We start from the raw sequence: 3,764 nt of genomic DNA on the forward strand, positions 1-3,764 counted from the left end.
GCACGAAGACCTATCATGGTGATGTCAATCTACGAGAGGAGATTTGGATCTACGTACCCTTGTAGATCGCACAACAGGAAGCATTAAGAAACATGGTTAATGTAGTGGAACGTCCTCACATCCCTCGATCCGCCCCATGAACCGTCCCACGAACCGTCCCGCGATCCGTCCCATGATCCGCTCCGATCTAGTGCCGAACGGACGGCACCTCCGCGTTCAGCACACGTACAGTTCGACGATGATCTCAGCCTTCTTGATCCAGCAAGCAAGACAGAGAAGTAGATAAGTTCTCCGACACTGTGACGGAGCTCCGGTGGTGGTGAAGGATCTATTCCTGCAGGGCTCCGCCCGAGCTCCGCAGAAATACGATCTAGAGGTAAAACTATGGTGTCTAGATCTGAGTTGCACGTGGCAAAGTTGTCTCAAATCAGCCCTATGTCATCAGTATATATAGGAGGGAGGGCAAGGGACTTGCCTTGAGGGCCAAGCCCCAAAGGTGCGTCGGCCAAGAGGAGGAGGAGGAGTCCTACTCCAATCCTAGTCCAACTAGGATTGGAAAGTGGAGTCCTTCCCTTCCTTCCCACCGTTTCTTCTTTTTTCTTTCTTTGGTTTTCTCTCTATGACGCATAGGACTTATTGGGCTATCCCACCAGCCCAGTAAGGGCTGGTGCGCCACCCATAAGTCCTTTGGGCTTCCCCCAGGAGGGTTGCCCCCCTCCCGGTGAACTTTCAGAACCCATTCGTCACTCCCGGTACATTCCTGGTAATGCCCGAAAACTTTCCGGTAACCAAATGAAGTCATCCTATATATCAATCTTCGTCTCCAGACCATTTCGGAAACCCTCATGATGTCCGTGATCTCATCCGGGACTCCGAACAACATTCAGTAACCGCGGATATAACTCAACTATACTAAAACATCGCCGAACCTTAAGTGTGCAGACCCTGCGTGTTCGAGAACTATGTAGACATGCCCCGAGGTACTCCCTGGTCAATATCCAATAGCGGGACCTGGATCCCATATTGGATCCTACATATTCTCCGAAGATCTTATCGGTTGAACCTAACTGTCAAGGATTCATATAATCCCGTATGTTATTCCCTTTGTCCTTCGGTATGTTACTTGCCCGAGATTCGATCGTCGGTATCCGCATACCTATTTCAATCTCGTTACCGGCAAGTCTCTTTACTCGTTCCGTAATACAAGATCCCGTGACTTACCCTTAGTCACATTGCTTGCAAGGCTTGTGTGTGATGTTGTATTACCATCACACGAAGTGACAAATCCCAGTATTGATCCATACTAACTCAACGGACACCTTCGGAGATACACGTTGTGACGTTTGATACACACAAGGCATTCCTCCTGTGCCAGTGAGTTATATGATCTCATGGTCATAGGAACAAATACTTGACACGCAGAAAACTATAGCAATAAAACGACATGATCAATATGCTACGTTCCTTGTTTGGGTCTAGTCCATCACATGATTCTCATAATGATGTGATCTAGTTATCAAGCAACAACACTTTGCACATAGCCAGAAAACCTTGACTATCCTTGATCAACTGGCTAGCCAACTAGAGGCTTGCTAGGGACATTGTTGTGTCTATGTATCTACGTTTTCATTCAATACAATTATAGCGTGGATAGTAAACGATTATCTTTAAACAGGAAATATAATAATAACTATTTATCATTGCCTCTAGGGCATATTTCCAACACGGATCCACTTGGTGTAGCCCCCGAGAATCGGGCCGGCTAAGAGTTAGCCGGGTCAAATCTCTTTGTTGCCTTGCTCGCATTGTTCGTAGGAACTCCACGACGCCCAGGTGCAGGCGTACAACACCCTGCTGGCCCAGATCCAGGTGGCGAGGGCCGAACCAGCAACCTCCAGAGTCGGCCGGATGCTGCCGTCTCGGAGCGTGATGCCTTGCGCGAAGAGGACAAGCAGCTCCACCTACAGTTGGGTCTTCTCCAGACGGAGAAGAAGGACCGTGAGACAGCCCACCAGATGGAGCTGGAACAGCTACACATCACCGTGTTGGAGAAGGATTCCTCCCACATCGCTGATCTAGAGCGCTTGGAGAGAGTTCATCTTGAGGAGGCGAAGTGTAAGGACGCCGCCCTGAAGGAGAAGGATGTCGCCTTGACCCAGGTGCAGGCTCAGCTGGCGAAGGAGTCCGAGGCGGCCTAGGCCCTCCAAGTCGAGCTCACCCGCCTGGCTCAAGAGAGCGCGACGCGGGATCGCGAGGCCCTAGAGGAGGCCCGTGAAACTGACATCCACTTCAACCGTGAGTCTTTTTTGTCTTGATTTGCTCTTTATTTTTGTTGGTGTTTCCCCTCCTTCCCCTTCATACCACACCCCCATCCCCCAGGGTTCTTCCCCCGGACACGGGAGGCAGCAGAAGCAACTGTGGAGACCAGCCTTGAAGAGCGTCGTGCCGCTGGCGAAGAAGTGGATGCCAACGTCAGCTGGTCCGTGGAGGAGATAGCTAGCCACCAGCGCCAAGGCCCGCTTGCACGAGATAGCGCGTTCCCTGGAGCGGCTCTAGAGCGTGGGGTTGGAGATGGTGAAGGCACTGTGGCCTGATGTGGTGGAGCCGACGTCCATGAGCCGACTATCCCATTGGCTTGAGGCCGGCAGCTCTCGCCTCGATGCCTGGCGCGCATCAGCCGCGCGTGCCAGAGCATACATGGCACTCCACCTGGCCAAGTCGTGGTACCGAAACCTGGACTTGGGCAAGCTCGCAGCGCAGCGCGAAGGCTCGGAGGCGGAGCTGGTGGCCCTGGAGGACCAGCTACAGGTGAGAGCCAGCGGAATCGCTTCCTTCGCCGCCCGGGATGAGTTTGGCTTGGAGCGCGACGAAGATGGCAACGTGGTCCCTGAGGACCTGTTCCATCTGTAGCCCTACGACACCGAAGGTAGATCTACCGAGACGGCCTTTGAGGAGGAAGTGGTCGACTCCAGCAGCGAGGCCTACACGGACTCGACCATGAAGGACGATGCCAGACATGCCCAAGGCCGAGACGGCGCTTCTACCTCAGGCATAGCCGGCAATGGTGAAGCCACCACTTCAGGAGCTGCTGCTGGGGCCACAGATGGAGCCGCCACCAACTAGCCTTCCTTTTCGTTTTTTCTCTGCATTTTGTTGTCAGTGCAACAGTTCCACTGATGTTTGCTGTGTATCCCTTGCAACGGCGCCAGGAATAGTTGTGTTGATGGCACCAGGAATCCTTCAGCTACGGCTACGCCTTAAGGGACTTCCTAGGCAAGTATGCAAAGGACTTCCCCCATGGCCTTGGAGCCTTGCGTTGGTGTTCCCTCGAAGCGGAAAGGGTGATGTAGCACAGCAACGATAAGTATTTCCCTCAGTTTGAGAATCAAGGTATCAATCCGGCGGAAGAGTATCTCAAGATCCTGCACAAACACAAAAGCTTGCACCCAACGCTATGAAGGGGTTGTAAATCCCTTATAGATTGTTTTCCAAGTGAGAACTGAAAGCAACAAAGTAACAAAGCAAAGAAAAAGCGGAGATATAAACGATGGATGTGAATAGACCCGGATGCCGTAGTGTTTACTAGTGGCTTCTCTCATGAAAGCAAGTAGATGGTGGGTGAACAAATTACTGTCGAGCAATTGATAGAACTGTGCAGAGTCGTGACGATATCTATGCAATGATTATTTCTATAGGCATCACGTCGTAAACAAGTAGACCGATACTTTCTGCATCTACTACTATTACTCCACACGTCGACCGCT

This window comes from Hordeum vulgare, chromosome 5H (genome assembly GCF_904849725.1).
Source record: "Hordeum vulgare subsp. vulgare chromosome 5H, MorexV3_pseudomolecules_assembly, whole genome shotgun sequence".
Lineage (NCBI taxonomy): Eukaryota > Viridiplantae > Streptophyta > Magnoliopsida > Poales > Poaceae > Hordeum > Hordeum vulgare.